The sequence below is a fragment of the Entelurus aequoreus genome, linkage group LG28, assembly GCF_033978785.1.
Source record: "Entelurus aequoreus isolate RoL-2023_Sb linkage group LG28, RoL_Eaeq_v1.1, whole genome shotgun sequence".
NCBI classification, from domain to species: Eukaryota; Metazoa; Chordata; class Actinopteri; order Syngnathiformes; family Syngnathidae; genus Entelurus; species Entelurus aequoreus.
The window spans coordinates 13,701,716-13,720,851 of NC_084758.1; the positions used below are offsets into that span (position 1 = coordinate 13,701,716).

General features: G+C 40.3%; 1 long non-coding RNA gene across 1 annotated transcript; it reads left to right on the top strand.

Moving 5' to 3' along the window:
* Positions 1-521: 521 nt before the first annotated feature.
* On the top strand, positions 522-12,493 carry LOC133645021 (uncharacterized). The gene is made up of 4 exons (XR_009824871.1): positions 522-641; positions 895-976; positions 7,397-7,528; positions 12,441-12,493. It is a non-coding gene; the product is annotated as an uncharacterized LOC133645021 (long non-coding RNA).
* Positions 12,494-19,136: the final 6,643 nt, after the last annotated feature.

Genomic DNA, 19,136 nt, shown 5'->3' on the forward strand with positions numbered 1-19,136 from the left:
GCTGAAACCTGGGCATTGTCAAATAAAATGGAAAAGAAAATAGCAGCAGCACAACACAACATGGAAAGAAATATGCTCGGAATCACATATAAAGACAGAAAAACAAATGAATGGGTGAGAAAACAAACGCAAGTCCAAGACATTATGAGAACTATCAAATTCAGTAAGTGGAAGTGGGCTGGACATATCAGTAGAACAGATAATAGATGGACTTCCCTAATGACATCATGGAGACCCATGGATGGGAGCAGAAATAGAGGAAGACCAAGAGTGAGATGGCGAGATGAGATAGACAAATATTGGGGAACAGTGCAGTGGCAGGGAGCAGCTAGAGATCGTTCACTATGGCAGAAACATGCTGAGGCTTTCGTCCAGCAGTGGACTGACAATGGCTGATGATGATGATGATAGTACAAAATCACAAAACATCGATACTGTCATGCTAGTATCACTTTAACACTGATATTAATATTGGTACTGGTAGCGCGCACTACCCGGATGTGACGTCACTCCGTTTGAAACCCAAATCCCGGGCAACAAAACCAAACCGACGTTAACACTTGTTAAGCGACACCGTTGTCACGTCTCAAGAGTTTTACGTCGTCGAATGTTTCAAGTCGGGCTGCTTCCACGGACAACAAGTAAGAAACTAAGCTTCCTAACAGCTAACAGCTATCTTGTACCATAGCTATGGCTTATACTGTAATGACAATATTTGTGCTAAATGTACATGAGCTATGCTTCCGGGTTGTTTTCCTCAAACAATTGTATTTACAACATCAAAATAGAAGAACTGTTTAATTAAGTAACAATAATACAAAAAGGAAATAAAAAAGGAGTTGGTTATGAACGGAAAGGTCCAGTAGTGACGTGTCCTAACGACTGAACCAAAAGGATTGGAGAGGAGGCGGGACCAAAGGAATGGAACGTTTCCTGTGGATGAACACTAGAGGGAGCTGTCGTGTTGTGGCTTGAGGTAAGACCGCTTTAACGCTAAATCAAAGCAAATCAGAAGACTGAAAGGACATATTTTAACAAGCTGGCAATGTAACATTATATAGCATAGTTAGAAAAAAGTACTTCTTTAATACAACTATCCATTTGCTAGTTTTTTTATTACCTGCTATATAGTGCATTCCTAAAATACTAATTTCAGCTTTTATTTTAAGCATGGCCCCCATCTAGCACCAGGTGGGTTGTTTGGACTAAATAAAAGAGGCATTTGGTGAGTGATATTAAAAGTCCAGCCCAGGGGGCACTTGCAGTCTTTTAGAGGAGTCTTCTGTGGTTGTTAAAAATTATTGATAATAAAATGAAGGTGTTAGAGCCCAGAAATTAAGCTAGTTGGAAAAATGCACGCTTCATTTTTTTGTATGCTGGGATGGGCTTAAGGGCAGGTGTGAATAAAATGTAATGTATAACGGAATAAACAGTGCAGTGTCATGTTTTTTTTTTAAATACATAAAACAAACACCTGTGTGAAGATGGCCCCCCTTATCATTGCAAATATTAACATAACACTGCCATTTGTTTGTGCTGTAGAAATGTATTTATTTGATCTTTTTGTATGTCGTTTGAAGAGATGACACGTTAATTACATAAAAACTACAAAACCCAAAACCAGTGAAGTTGGCATGTTGTGTAAATGGTAAATAAAAACAGAATACAATGATTTGCAAATCCTTTTCAACCGATATTCATTTGAATAGACTGCAAAGACAAGATACTTAATGTTCCAACTGAGAAACTTAATTTTGTTTTGCAAATAACCATTAACTTAGAATTTAAAGGCCTACTGAAATGATTTTTTTTTATTTAAACGGGAATAGCGGATCCATTCTATGTGTCATACTTGATCATTTCGCGATATTGCCATATTTTTGCTGAAAGGATTTAGTAGAGAAAATCGACGATAAAGTTCGCAACTTTTGCTCGCTGATAAAAAAAGCCTTGCCTGTACCGGAAGTATCGTGACGTCACAGGAGCTAGTATTCCTCACAATTCCCCATTGTTTACAATGGAGCGAGAGAGATTCGGACCAAGAAAGTGACGATTACCCCATTAATTTGAGCGAGGATGAAAGATTCGTAGATGAGGAACGTTACAGTGAAGGACTTGAGAGGCAGTGATGGACGTATCTTTTTTCGCTCTGACCGTAACTTAGGTACAAGCTGGCTCATTGGATTCCACACTCTCTCCTTTTTCTATTGTAGATCACAGATTTGTATTTCAAACCACCTCAGATACTATATACTCTTAAAAATGAGAGTCGAGCACGCGAAATGGACATTTAAGGTGACTTTTATCTCCAAGACAATACATCGGTGACACACTTAGCTACTGAGCTAACGTGCTAGCATCGTTCTCAAATGAAGATAGAAACAAAATAAATAAACCCCTGACTGGAAGGATAGACAGAAGAGCAAAAATACTATTAAACCATGTACATGTAACTACACGGTTCAAAATTCTCAGCCTGGTAAGGCTTAACAATGCTGTTGCTAACGACACTAAGGCTAATTTAGCAACTTAGCAGCCGGAACTCACAGAACTATGATAAAACATTAGCGCTCCACCTACGCCAGCCAGCCCTCATCTTGTTGATGACTACAACAGTAAAGAAACACAAGACATATATATACTCTAATAGCCACAACACAACCAGGCTTATATTTAATATGCCACAAATTAATCCTGCATAAAAACACCTGCGTGTTTGTTATGCTAGCTCCTAGCTCCTAGCTCCTCTGCTAGCTCCTAGCTCCATAGAACACGCCAATACAATTCAAACACCTGATCAACACACACAATCACTCAGCCCAAAAGACCGTTTACCTAACCCAAGGTTCATAAAGTTTATATATTTTTTAAAAGTTACGTACGTGACGCGCACATACGGTCAAGTTATCGAATGTTTAGCAGCCAAGGCTGCATACTCACGGTACCTGATATTCAGCTGGGAATGACTACAACAGTAAATAAACACAAGACATATATATACTCTATTAGCCACAACACAACCAGGCTTATATTTAATATGCCACAAATTAATCCTGCATAATAACACCTGCGTGTTTGTTTTGCTAGCTCCTAGCTCCTCTGCTAGCTCCTAGCTCCATAGAACACGCCAATACAATTCAAACACCTGATCAACACACACAATCACTCAGCCCAAAAGACCGTTCACCTAACCCAAGGTTCATAAAGCTTATATATTTTTAAAAAGTTACGTACGTGACGCGCATGTACGGTACGGTACGTGTTATGCTAGCTCCTAGCTCCTCTGCTAGCTCCTAGCTCCATAGAACACGCCAATACAATTCAAACACCTGATCAACACACACAATCACTCAGCCCAAAAGACCGTTCACCTAACCCAAGGTTCATAAAGCTTATATATTTTTAAAAAGTTACGTACGTGACGCGCACGTACGGTACGGTACGTGTTATGCTAGCTCCTAGCTCCTCTGCTAGCTCCTAGCTCCATAGAACACGCCAATACAATTCAAACACCTGATCAACACACACAATCACTCAGCCCAAAAGACCGTTCACCTAACCCAAGGTTCATAAAGCTTATATATTTTAAAAAAGTTACGTACATACGCAAAAAAAAGCCAAAGCTGCATACTCACAGTAGCACGTCTGCGTCTTTGTCATCCAAATCAAAGTAATCCTGGTAAGAGTCTGTGTTGTCCCAGTTCTCTACAGGCGTCTGTGTATCCAAGTCAAAAGTCCTCCTGGTTAGAGTCTCTGTTATCCGAGTTCTTCCATCTTGACTGCATCTTTCGGGAATGTAAACAAAGAAGCGCCGGCTGTGTACTGTTGTGGCTGACTACGTTCGAAAAATACGTCCATTTCGCACCGACAACTTTCTTCTTTGCTTGCTCGGCTTCCTTCTCCATAATGCAATGAACATGATTGAAACAGATTCACGAACACAGATGTCCAGAATACTGTGGAATTATGAAATGAAAACAGCTTTTTCGTATTGGCTTCAATGTGGAAGGCACACCCGTGTTCGCCGGTCTACGTCACGCGCATACGTCATCCTCAGAGGCGTTTCGAACCGGAAGTTTAGCGGCAAATTTAAAATGTCACTTTATAAGTTAACCCGGCCGTATTGGCATGTGTTATAATGTTAAGATTTCATCATTGATATATAAACTATCAGACTGCGTGGTCGGTAGTAGTGGGTTTCAGTAGGCCTTTAAAGTGACTTTTATATCCAAGACAATACATCGGTGACACACTTAGCTACTGAGCTAACGTGCTAGCATCGTTCTCAAATGAAGATAGAAACAAAATAAATAAACCCCTGACTGGAAGGATGGACAGAAGAGCAAAAATACTATTAAACCATGTACATGTAACTACACGGTTCAAAATTCTCAGCCTGGTAAGGCTTAACAATGCTGTTGCTAACGACACTAAGGCTAATTTAGCAACTTAGCAACCGGAACTCACAGAACTATGTACTCTCTCCTTTATCTATTGTGTATCACGGATTTGTATTTTAACAATGCTGTTGCTAACGACACTGGACTCTCTTGAAAATGAGAGTCGAGCACGCAAAATGGACATTTAAAGTGACTTTTATCTCCAAGACAATACATCGGTGACACACTTAGCTACTGAGCTAACGTGCTAGCATCGTTCTCAAATGAAGATAGAAACAAAATAAATAAACCCCTGACTGGAAGGATAGACAGAAGAGCAAAAATACTATTAAACCATGTACATGTAACTACACGGTTCAAAATTCTCAGCCTGGTAAGGCTTAACAATGCTGTTGCTAACGACACTAAGGCTAATTTAGCAACTTAGCAACCGGAACTCACAGAACTATGTACTCTCTCCTTTTTCTGTTGTGTATCACGGATTTGTATTTTAAACCACCTCGGATACTATATCCTCTTGAAAATGAGAGTCGAGCACGCGAAATGGACATTTAAAGTGACTTTTATCTCCAAGACAATACATCGGTGACACACTTAGCTACTGAGCTAACGTGCTAGCATCGTTCTCAAATGAAGATAGAAACAAAATAAATAAACCCCTGACTGGAAGGATAGACAGAAGAGCAAAAATACTATTAAACCATGTACATGTAACTACACGGTTCAAAATTCTCAGCCTGGTAAGGCTTAACAATGCTGTTGCTAATGACGCTAAGGCTAATTTAGCAACTTAGCAGCCGGAACTCACAGAACTATGATAAAACATTAGCGCTCCACCTACGCCAGCCAGCCCTCATCTTCCCATCAACAGCCGTGCTCACCTGCGTTCCAGCGATCAACGGCGCGACGAAGGACTTCATCCGTGGGTTTGGCGGCAAGCATCAGCTAGGCGTCTTCTATCAGGGTAAGTAGTCCTTGTTGTGTTGCTGTAAGTATTGTACTTAGCCGCTAAGACACCGATCGATCCCACCTACAACGTTCTTCTTTGCAGCCTCCATTGTTCATTAAACAAATTGCAAAAGATTCACCAACACAGATGTCCAGAATACTGTGGAATTTTGTCGAAGAAAACAGAGCTTTGTGTATTGTGTCCAATAGGGCCCAAACACTTCCGTGCATTTTATGACGTCACGCGCATAAATCATATCCAAAGGAGATTTTCAACCGGAAGTGTGGCAGGAATTTTAAAATTGCACTTTATAAGTTAACCCGGCCGTATTGGCATGTGTTTCAATGTTAAGATTTCATCATTGATATATAAACTATCAGACTGCATGGTCGGTAGTAGTGGCTTTCAGTAGGCCTTTAATGGCAGCAACACATTGCAAAACAGTTGTCACAGGGGCATTTTTACCACTGTGTTACATGGCCTTTCCTTTTAACAACACTCAGTAAACGTTTAGGAACTGAGGAGACACATTTTTGAAGCTTTTCAGGTGGAATACTTTCCCATTCTTGCTTGATGTACAGCTTAAGTTGTTCAACAGTCCGGGGGTCTCCGTTGTGGTATTTTAGGCTTCATATTGTGCCACACATTTTCAATGGGAGACAGGTCTGGACTACAGGCAGGCCAGTCTAGTACCCGCACTCTTTTACTATGAAGCCACGCTGTTGTAACACGTGGCTTGGCCTTGTCTTGCTGTAATAAGCAGGGGCGTCCATGATAACGTTGCCTGGATGGCAACATATGTTGCTCCGAAACCTGTATGTACCTTTCAGCATTAATGGTGCCTTCACAGATGTGTAAGTTACCCATGCCTTGGGCACTAATACACCCCTATACCATCACAGATGCTGGCTTTGAAACTTTGCGCCTAGAACAACCCGGATGGTTCTTTTCCGCTTTGGTTCGGAAGACACGACGTCCACAGTTTCCAACATTAATTTGAAATGTGGACTCGTCAGAACACAGAACACTTTTCCACTTTGCATCAATCCATCTTAGATGAGCTTGGGCCCAGCAAAGCCAGCTGCGTTTCTGGGTGTTGTTGATAAATGGCTTTGGCTTTGCATAATAGAGTTTTAACTTGCACTTACAGATGTAGCAACCAACTGTCGTTACTGACAGTGATTTTCTGAAGTGTTCCTGAGTCCATGTGGTGATATCCTTTACACACTGATGTCGGTTTTTGATGCAGTACCGCCTGAGGGATCGAAGGTCCGTAATGTCATCGCTTACGTGCAGTGATTTCTCCAGATTCTCTGAACCTTTTGATGATATTACAGACCGTAGATGGTGAAATACCTAAATTCCTTGCAATAGCTCGTTGAGAAATGTTGTTCTTAAACTGTTGGACAATTTGCTCACGCATTTGTTCACAAAGTGGTGACCCTGGCCCCATCCCTGTTTGTGAATGACTGAGCATTTCATGGAAGCTGCTTTTATACCCAATCATGGCACCCACCTGTTCCCAATTAGCCTGTTCACCTGTGGGATGTTGCAAATAAGTGTTTGATGAGCATTCCTCAACTTTCTCAGTCTTTTTTGCCACTTGTGCCAGCTTTTTTGAAACATGTTGCAGGCATCAAATTCCAAATGAGCTAATATTTGCAAAAAAATAAAGTTTTCCGGTTCTAACGTTAAATATCTTGTCTTTGCAGTCCATTCAATTGAATATACGTTGAAAAGGATTTTCAAATCATTGTATTGTGTTTTTATTTACCATTTACACAACGTGCCAACTTCACTGGTTTTGGGTTTTGTACATAAAAACTATAATAGACCCCCGAAAAAATAGTAGCACAAATAAATGGCAGTGTTATTTTGATCATTGCAGTGATAAGGGGGCCCACTTCACGCAGGTGTTTGTTTTATTCACAAAAAAACACAACTTTCACATTAACTTGTCATGTCGTCTACTTTTTTTCTATCTCCTTGCTAAGAGCAAACGTCATCTTGACCTCTCCTTTGTTTTACTTGCTGCCGTACCGTGAAGGCTTGACGCTGGCTTGCGAAACGCCAGCTGAACAACTCGCCTCCCGAGCCCGACTTGACTCGTCTTCACGCGTGGCCGAAGATCTTAAGGAGGCACGTCTGCACGTCGTCGGCTCACTCCGCGCCACAGAATGTACGTGCGTTACAACATGTTGCACGTGGACAGTGGAGGTGGATGACTGGTGGCTTCTATTATGCTTGCATATATTCTCATTGATGTTGAATTTCTGTACGATATCAGAAAACAGGATCGGATTATGGCAGGATTATATACAAACATGTCTGTAATACGGCAGTAAAACGGCTGATCAAACAAAACAGAAGTCATCAACATGGGCCCACTAGCCGAGTAAGCTCGCTCTACAATCACCTAAACAGACTCAATAACTACACAGTGACGTTTCGGTGAATTCACTGAAGAGTTTGTGAGACACAAACAATACAAAAAGAATGCCATTAATAATACTAACACAGACACTCGTAAACGTGTTAGCATATTAGCTAATACTAACGACGCCAGCTTTATTACATTACGATAGCACGTACAAATATGCGTGAAAACCTAATACTAACAACGCCAGCTTTATTACATTACGATAGCACGTACAAATATGCGTGAAAACGCTCCTACAGACATCACACATGGGACGATTTAGTAAGTAAGAATTGTTTTAGTTATATTGTTGAACTTACAAACGTCGCTTCAAGTAGGGCTGGGCGATATGGCTTTTTATTAATATCTCAATATTTTTAGGCCATAGGGATGATACTCGAAACCGGTTTTCCCGGTTGTTCGATAAGAAAAGAACCGAGTTCTCGGACTCGAATCCCTTTTTGAGAACCGGTACCCGTTATCGAGACCACTATAGTAAAGAAAAAGAGTTGGTTCTTTATTCGAATCCCTCGGAACGAATCCCGCCCCGACCAGAAATGCCCCGTGAGACATTAAAAGAAATGACGTCACGTAGCTCAGTCTGTGACGACCGGGTCGCATGGTGCGGGTGTTCGTTCTCCCAGGGATGCAGATCGGGCTTTGGACACAGCTTGCAGGTAAAGAATTGATTTATTAAAGCTTAAATCAGACAGGAACCAATAAACACGTGCTCATAGCACTTAAAGTACAAAACTAAAAGTCTAGCGTGGGAGCTAGCAAGCCAAAATAGCCTAGTGTGAAAACTAGTCGCTAAAGAGCAGGAAACCAAAGTCGTCAACTGTTGTGTGAACACAAACTACGATGCAAGACAGACTGAATGGAAAGGCAGGCTTATATAATGGACAGTAATGAAAAACAGGTGCGCGTCGGGAACACCCGCGACAGGTGAAAGTAATCAGTTACTATGGTAACCAAACTCAGAGATGCATAAACAGGAACTAGAAAGAGATCAAGACTAACAGAAAAACACAAGTGACTAGAAAACGTAAACAGAAATATGATCCGGGCAGCGGATCATAACACAGTCATTAGGCGCAGATAGCGAAAGCAGGAAAAAAATGGACGGGAAAAAGCGCTCCAAGGTGTAATAAAGTTCAAAACAAAAGGTATAATCCAATGAATAACTTTACTGAGAGATTTGAGCAGACTACAAACAATGACGAACACTTTTACGACCAAGCGGAAACATAGCAACCAGGCTAGCAACGCACCTCCTTTACTGCAGCTGTCGCAACATTCTTAAAGCACATACATATATATACAACATATCTCCCTTTTTTAACTTTTGTTTTTCTTTCCTTGTAAACAAAACAAAATCACACTGTATTTGTGTTGTATGTCTAATTATAAATAATGCAGACGAGGCGTGTTGGCTGAGTTCTTGACGTTTACTTTCACAGCGTGCTCATAACTTCATTCTTGGGTGACGACATGTAACAACACTTTTCGGGGCTACCGTGCATGCTCGTCACTCCCGTTGCATGCTGGGTAATGTAGTTGTTATATTCCCTAGCTCAGGGGTCGGCAACCCGCGGCTCCGGAGCCGCATGCGGCTCTTTGACCACTCTGATGCGGCTCAGCTGCATACTTGCCGACCCCCGATTTTACCAGGAGACTTGTGGATCTCAGTGCCTCTCTAAGAAAACTTCAAGGGCAATTATAATCCTATTTTCACTCTAATTACTAAATAAAGGGCGTGCCCTAAATGCACTGCAGTAATTGTCCTCTACAGCATTTACAAACAGCGTGCCAGCCCGGCCACATGTTGTATGTAGCTTTTACTTGCACACATAGGAGACAGCAAAGCATACTTACTCATCAGCCACACAGCTTACACTGACGGTAGTGTAACACAACACAACCAATACCCAGAATCCCATGCAGCCCTAACTCTTCCGGTCTAGATTATACACCCCTGCTACCACCAAACCCCCCCACACATCAACCCTCCCCCCTCCGTGCGTCGGTTGAGCGGAAGAGTTAGGGCTGCATGGGATTCTGGGTATTTGTTGTGTTGTGTTTATGTTGTGTTACAGTGCAGATGTTCTCCAGAAATGTGTTTGTCATTCTTTTTTGGTGTGGGTTCAAAGTGTGGCGCATATTTGTAACGTAACAGTGTTAAAGTTGTTTTTGTACGGCTACCGTCAGTGTAAGCTGTGTGGCTGTTGAAGTAGTACGCCTTGCTGTCACTTACGTGAGCAAGCTGAAGCTGCATTCTACATGTGGTCGAACAGGTACACTGTTTGGGCAGACTGTAGAGGGTGCCAAAAGCAGTGCCATCACGACCTGATATTCGGGAGTCTCCCGGAATTAATGAGTGGATTGGCAAGTATGACGCTATCAAGCGCCATTCATTCAAAACTCGCGGGCCGCACTAACATCAAATTTCCATTTTAAGGTGCGTGCCGGTGCGTGTGTCTGAGACCCCTGGTTAACATAGCACAAAGCAATTTAAGCTTTGTATGCGGTGTTTTTCATTTTAAATTTAATTTTGTTTTTTGTGGCTCCCATTATATTCTTTAATTTGTGAAACTTGCCAAAATGACTCTTTGAGTGGTAAAGGTTGCCGACCCCTGCCCTAGCTCATAACATCTTTCCCCCTATAAAGAAATAATGTTAACTCAATAAAGTGTATTTCTTTTTTTAGCTTTAACTTTTCATTTTTTAGCTTTGTAACCACATTTACAAACAACTTTTCTCATCATAGAAGTTTCTTTCAATAAAGAAATAAAGTGCAAAAATGTCAAAGCATCATAACAAACAGTTATGTCAAATAGCAGCAGAACTGCACTTTTTGGAGAGCTGTATTATTTTCAGTTTTGTGCCCAAGGGACTGATTTTATTTAACACTATATTATTATTTATACACCTATAGTGATCACAGAGACAGGTTGTTTCTGTGTTACTGTATATATTTGTTTTTCTGAAAAATCCCAGTTAATATACTTTGGGTAACAACAGTCAATATTTATTTATTTTATTTTATTTTTTTAGGGGGGTAACGGTCAATATTTATGTATTTATTATATTAAATTGTTTTCTTATATAATAAAAGTGAGCTTTTGTTAAACCAATTATTGTGTTTTTTTTTCCATATACAACAACCTATCTGGACTTGATAAGAGAATCGATAAGGAATCGGTTCGATAAAAAGATTCGATAATAGGCTCGAACTCGATAATTTCTTATCAAACATCATCCCTATTGGCCATGTCACGATATACGATATATTATCTCGATATTTTGCCTTAGCCTTGAATGAACACTTGATGCATATAATCACAGCAGTAAGATGATTCTATGTGTCTACATTACAACATTCTTCTTCATACTGCATTAATATATGCTCATTTTAAACTTTCATGCAGAGAGGGGAATCACAACTACCGTATTTTTCGGACTATAAGTCGCAGTTTTTTTCTTAGTTTGGTCGGGGGTGCGACTTATACTCAGGAGCGACTTATGTGTGAAATTATTAACACATTACCGTAAAATATCAAATAATATTATTTAGCTCATTCACGTAAGAGACTAGACCAGTGGTTCTTAACCTTGTAGGAGGTACCAAACCCCACCAGTTTCATATGCTTATTCACCGAACCCTTCTTTAGTGAAAAATAAAATGTTTTTTTTCTTAATTGAATCGTAATTTATAAATATTAATCATGGAATTATGTTATTATATTAAAGAAATACTAATAAAGATATATTTTACAGACAGAAAGTTACAGGAATCCCATGTTTACATCTCATTGTGCAACATGTGAATGTTTAAGTGGGAACTAAATGCGATATCTGAAATGGCTACAAATTATTTCCAAAGCAGGACCCCCACCCAGACATAAAATACTAGTACACAGCTCCTGAAAAAACAATATGTTTTGTTATTGTCATTGTAAGTAGGCCACAACACTTATATTATAAAATAATCTCATGGATCATTTGATTATAAGAATAAAACATTTAACTTGTTATTTAGTCAGGTTTGGGACAGGTGTGCTGCTGGTGTGGCCACAGTGAATGTGCACGTCTGACGTCGCTCACATGTGCTCCCCTGAATGCTCAAGGAGTTTTTGTGTTTGCCCACGCATATGGAAAATTAGAGGGAACATTGTTTGGGGGTATCCATAATACGCCGATAGGGAAAAGTTGTTATTTACACGATGAGTCGGGTGTGTCTTGACCTCCGCGGTGGAGGCTCTCCCGAACCCCTGAGGCCGACTCACCGAACCCCTAGGGTTCGATCAAACCCAGGTTAAGAACCACTGGACTAGACGTATAAGATTTCATGGAATTTAGCGATTAGGAGTGACAGACGAAGGGAATAAGCGGTAGAAAATGGATGGATGGATGTTCTATATGTTATAGTTATTTGAATGTCTCTTACCATAATATGTTACGTTAACATACCAGGCATGTTCTCAGTTGGTTATTTATGCGTCATATAACGTACACTTATTCAGCCTGTTGTTCACTATTCTTTATTTATTTTAAATTGCGTTTAAAATGTCTATTTTTGGTGTTTTGGGTTTTATCAAATACATTTCCCCAAAGAATGCGACTTATACTCCAGTGCGACTTACATATGTTTTTTCCCTTCTTTATTATGCAGTTTCGGCCGGTGCGACGTATACTCCGGAGCGACTTATACTCCGAAAAATACGGTAAGTCAATTTACCCAAAGTGTATTTGTTAAACAGTTATTAAGCAGTGGCACAAACATTCATGTCATTTCCAAAACAGAAAGTGTAAGATTGTCAGAGACATTTTAAAACAAGCTATGAGTGCACTTTTTTGCATGATGTCACTAAGATGACATATCAAAACAACACTAAATTAAAGTGCAGAACGCCACTACAATAGTTTAAAACAAATAAAGTGCACTTTTGTGCATGATGTCACACAAGATATTTCAATAAGTGTCAAATAAAAATGAGCTGCATAATAGGAAATCAAACAGTGTATGTCCTTCGCTATGTGATAGGGTCCTTCGGACGTTATCTCCTTCTGTTGTTGACTATTTTTTTCATACGGTGTTGATCTGGAAATAGTTGCTTCGGCATTTTGTTGGTGTGGCACCGAACGGAGATGTTGACATGCAGGGTTTCAAGCACTCCTTATTCTCTAGCGGGTGACTTTTCAAATGATGCTACACATTAGCAGTGGTGCTACTTTTTGTAGCAACGCTTTTGCCGCATAATTGTTCAACATCTTCCCGCTTGAAGCCAAACCACCGGCAGACATGGACCCCGTGCTGTTTTTCTTGGGAATTAATTCTTCCTTCCTTTGTTACCAGATTCACACCTTCTCTCTCTTGTATTACCACCCGCACCGCACCGTTAGCATCACAGCTAATGTTACCATGTCGCTACCTGTCTGCTCCGCGGGAGCGTGTGACGTTGCACACGTGACGTATGTAAGAAGGTGCGCTTGTTTTAAGTCTGTGAGAAGGAGAGACAAGAAAGAGTGGGAAACGCATGCAGTGTAATGCTCGCAGCTAAAAGCAACTGCGTGAGAACGTATACTCGAATATCACGATATAGTCATTTTCTATATCGCACAGAGACAAACCCGCGATATATCCAGTATATCGATATATCCCCCAGCCCTAACTTCAAGTAATGAATGAAGGAATCCCTTCGAGCAGAAACGCTATGGACAATTTTACTTCAAGTTCAAGACATGAAAATACAAAGTACATTTTCAACCCACAACACCCGCAGTGAGCAAACTCGTCGAAAAAAATGGCGGCATAGCAAACACATTAACACACCTTTTCAGTGTGTTTGTTAGGTTTAATGAAAACTATTGAACACAAAACATTGCGGCTGTTAGCGAAGAAAAATCCATAAACTAGCCACACCGTTTTATAAGCCGCGAGAGTCATAGCGAAGGAAAAAAGTAGCAGCTTATAGTCCAGAATTTACGGTAATGTAAGAAAAAATATATATTTTGTTACTAATGATAACACAGATTTGTGTTTATATTTACAATATGTACGATTTTTGTTTGCCTTTTTTAAATCTATACGCGCGTCTAGGGATGTAACGAAATTAAAATGTAACAACACAATTATTGTGACCAAAATGATCACGGTTCCATTATTATTGAATGTATATTGTTGAATGTACTCAAAAACTACACACGCTAAAATATTTTGACCAACTTATTTCTTTTAATAGCTGTTAGAAAAGCCACTAGTTTGCGTGTTTTGTGTAATAATAGTGATTTAATTTTTGTACTTTATCGCTTTTATTGGCGAAGCTCTTACTGTTTTAAATATTGTTTTTTAAAATGCAGAGTGGGTAACAGATAAAATCTGTTATTCTTATTTAATATTTCTGGCTGGGCGCTGTGGCGTCCTACTCTGTTCAGCGGTCCTTGAACACACAGAGTATGGAACGATCACTCTGCTTCTAAGAGAGCACAGCTTGTAAATGTAATGTACACATTTGAACATCTTGCACAGACACTAATGTGTTTGTATACGTATGGATTGGGGTAAGTTGTTTCTTAAAGGTGGAAAGATGTTAATGTCTCTTGTTTTCATGTTAGCGTTTAAGCTAATGAGCTGGCGCCAGTCAGACCATGAGTTTATCGTAATGCATTTGAATTTAAAACGATAATACCAACCAATCTTGAGTATTTTTTTGGACAAATACAACTAAAAGGCGATGAAAACGTCCTTCTAAAGTTCGTGCGGTGACCCTCATCCTGTTCAGGTGACTGTGAATTCTGATAGATTGACAAAAACTGAACGCACTCTCAGCAGTGCAAAGCTGCACTTCAATGGTCCGTTGCTTCATTAAAAAAGCGTGGCGCTGCTGGCGTGTAACAACCTGCACCGTACGCAGCTAAAATTCGTCGGAACGTTTAATACGTGACACATCTGACAGCTAGGAATGGTGTCGGCGTGACGGTGGCCGGCAGGTGGACGCTGGTTGAATAAACACCTTGCGTGGATCGTTGCAGAAAGCAGCAAATGTTTCACTCAAACCAGCACCTGGTCTTGTGTTTGATACTGGATTAGTGGCGGACAAACAGTTTATTTTTTGTTTGGATTTGTTCTCCAAATAACTTTTCAAGTACAAAACCCAAAACCAGTGAAGTTGTCATGTTGTGTAAATGGTAAATAAAAACAGAATACAATGATTTGCAAATCCTTGCCAACTTATATTCAATTGAATAGACTGCAAAGACAAGATACTTAACGTTTGAACTGGAAAACTTTATTTTTTGCAAATATTAGCTCATTTGGAATTTGATGCCTGCAACATGTTTCAGAAAAGCTGGCACAAGTGGTAAAAAAGACTGAGAAAGTTGAGGAATGCTCATCAAACATTTATTTGGAACAACCCACAGGTAAACAGCCTAATTGGGAACAGGTGGGTGCCATGATTGGGTATAAAAGCAGCGTCCATGAAATGCTCAGTCATTCACAAACAAGGATGGGGCGACGGTCACCACTTTGTGAACAAATGCATGAGCAAATTGTCCAACAGTTTAAGAACAATATTTCTCAACAAGCTATTGCAAGGAATTTAGGTATTTCACCATCTACGGTCTGTAATATCATCAAAAGGTTCAGAGAATCTGGAGAAATCACTGCACGTAAGCGATGATATTACGGACCTTCGATCCCTCAGGCGGTACTGCATCAAAAACCGACATCAGTGTGTAAAGGATATCACCACATGGACTCAGGAACACTTCAGAAAATCACTGTCAGTAACGACAGTTGGTCGCTACATCTGTAAGTGCAAGTTAAAACTCTATTATGCAAAGCAAAATCCATTTATCAACAACACCCAGAAACGCCGCCGGCTTTGCTGGGCCCGAGCTCATCTAAGATGGACTGATGCAAAGTGGAAAAGTGTTCTGTGGTCTGACGAGTCCACATTTCAAATTGTTTTTGGAAACTGTGGACGTCGTGTCCTCCGGAACAAAGAGGAAAATAACCATCCGGATTGTTATAGGTGCAAAGTTCAAAAGCCAGCATCTGTGGTGGTATGGGGGTGTATTAGTGCCCAGGGCATGGGTAACTTACACATCTGTGAAGGCACCATTAATGCTGAAAGGTACATACAGGTTTTGGAGCAACATATGTTGCCATCCAAGCAACATTATCATGGACGCCCCTGCTTATTTCAGCAAGACAATGCCAAGCCATGTGAGACAACAGCGTGGCTTCATAGTAAAAGAGTGCGGGTACTAACTGGCCTGCTTGTAGTCTAGACCTGTCTCCCATTGAAAATGAGTGGCACATTATGAAGCCTAAAATACCACAACGGAGACCCCCGGCCTGTTGAACAACTTAAGCTGTACATCAAGCAAGAATGGGAAAGAATTCCACCTGAAAAGCTTCAAAAATGTGTCTCCTCAGTTCCCAAACGTTTACTGGGTGTTGTTAAAAGGAAAGGCCATGTAACACAGTGGTAAAAATGCCCCTGTGACAACTTTTTTTGCAATGTGTTGCTGCCATTAAATTCTAAGTTAATGATTATTTGCAAAAAAAAATAAAGTTTCTCAGTTGGAACATTAAGTGTTAGGATCCGCTGCCCGGATCACAGTTTGTTTACTTTTTAGTGTCACGTGTGTTTTCAGCACCTTGTTTTTGTTTCTGTTGCCATGCAGATTGTGCTCACCTGCCTCTGGTTAGCGTTCGGGACGCGCACCTGTTGCCCGAGCGCTAATCAGAGGGCTATTTAGTCTTTGCCCGGGCCTTGGCTTGCTAATTTGCTTTTACGCAACAGCTAACGACCACTTTGATTCCTGCTAGCTTTCATGCTATGTTATTTTTGCTTGCTAGCTCCCACGCTAGTCCCTTTGTTTGTTGTCTTCCGTGCTATGAGCACAGTTTTGTTTTTCCTGTCTGATTTATTTGCCTAAATAAATAATTGTCCTACCTGCACGCTGTGTCCGAAGCCGTCTGCATTCCTGGGAGAACGATCGCGCACCACGATGCGACCAGGTCGTTACAATTAAGTATCTTGTCTTTGCAGTCTATTCAATTGAATATGAGTTGGAAAGGGATTTGCAAATCATTGTATTCTGTTTTTATTTACCATTTACACAAAGTGCCAACTTCAGTGGTTTTGGGTTTTGTATATCCATGTTATCATTTAAGATAGCTAGCAATTAGGGTTCTAGTCGCCACAGAGTGATTAGCAGAACAGATAGCAAGTAGCATGCTAGTTGCTAGCCTGTGATTAGCGCCCTATTTGCCACCTATTTGACTGTCTTATTGCACAGTAGCAAGGTGGCAAGGATGGGTACCAAATCCCGCCAGTCCTACCGATCTCTGATTGCCGACTTCAGCACTTTGTGATCACTCCAGCAGCACTGAGAGCAGACTCAGCCAAACTAACCCGAGGTAATGTTGCAATCTAAAATGCCAACGAAGAAATTGACTTTAAAAAATGCACTAACCTAAGTTAAGTAAGGCTCCACTTTTCCAAAAATGTGCTAGCATACATTGGCTTTGCTATTGACATGCTACTGATTAGCATTCGCGATTTTACATGGCGATTTGAACACCTCCAAATTTGTGAATCAAAACAACTAAGATGCACTGGTGTGTATAGGTACAATACTTACAGTAGTAACACCTTTTAGGGCGCAACAAAAGAATAAACACTGCCTTCACACCACTGCCATCTAACGTCTTGGACTTAACAACTGTAGCTGACGTTCAGAAATGTATAATAAAACAAGATATAAAAACTGGACTGCACTTATCATAATTGGGTCATTTTAAAATGTTGCAAAAGAAATTATGAAAAACAATATTTATCAAAAGTACATAAATTGGCACCGTTAAGTACTGGCACCAGTTACTGGGAATTGGTACCGTATCGTTTAAATGTAAACAGTACCCATCCCTAAAGGTACTTTTCGGACCATTTTAGTTTAAAACACCATTTTATACAGGATACATAAGTAGGGGGTCCCCACTCCGTCTCTCCGTCAGTTTAGCCCAGGGGTTCGCAACCCAAAATGTTGAAAGAGCCATAATGGACCAAAAATACAAAAAAAAAAATCTTTCTGGAGCGGCAAACAATTAAAAGTCTTATATAAGTGTTATAATGAAGGCAACACATGATGGAAGTGTCTATATTAGCTATATTAGCCTACTATCAAAATGACTTTAAAAGTCTTATATAAGTGTTACAATGAAGGCAACACATGATATAAGTGTCTATACTAGCTATAATAGCCTACAATCAAAGTGACTTTAAAAGTCTTATATAAGTATTATAATAAAGACAACACATAATGTAAGTGTCAATATAAGTTATATTAGCCTACTATCAAAATGGATCTTGGGCGCAGTTGGGTGTTCCAACAGGACAATGACCCCAAACACACATCAAAAGTGGTAAAGGAATGGCTAAATCAGGCTAGAATGAAGGTTTTAGAATGGCCTTCCCAAAGTCCTGACTTAAACGTGTGGACAATGCTGAAGAAACAAGTCCATGTCAGAAAACCAACACATTTAGCTGAACTGCACCAATTTTGTCAAGAGGAGTGGTCAAAAATTCAAGCAGAAGCTTGTGGATGGCTACCATAAGCGCCTTATTGCAGTGAAACTTGCCAAGGGACATGTAAGCATGCTGTATGTATACTTTTGACCCAGCACATTTGCTCACATGTTCAGTCGTACTTGCCAACCCTCCCGTTTTTAGCGGGAGAATCCCGATATTCAGCGCCTCTCCCGACAACCTCCCGACAGAGATTTTCTCCCGACAAACTCCCGGTATTCAGCCGGAGCTGGAAGCCACGCCCCCCAAAAAAAAAGGTCTGCCGCAGCTGCGATTGGACCTGACCAGCCTCCGGGTACAAGTACTGGAGTACCAATTGCTTGCCAGGGAAGATCTTCCCCAGGAAGCAAGGATTGACCGGTTTTGGGCCATGCTAGGGAGAGATGGAAGATTCCACACTCTCGTGCATTTGATGAAAGCACTTTTGTGCCACACATGCATCATCAGAGAGGGTGTTCAGCATGGTTAGAAAAATAGTGACAGAGAATAGAAAGAGGATGGACAATTCAACCCTTAACAAAGCATTGTACTTTCAAGTACAACAATGAGTAGATGAGTGTTGTGTGTGTGTGTGTGTGTGTGTGTGTGTGTGTGTGTGTGTGTGTGTGTGTGTGTGTGTGTGTGTGTGTGTGTGTGTGTGTGTGTGAGTGTATAAGTGTAAATAAATGAACACTAAAATTCAAGTATTTCTTTTATTTATATAATAAAATCAATATATATATATATATATATATATATATATATATATATATATATATATATATATA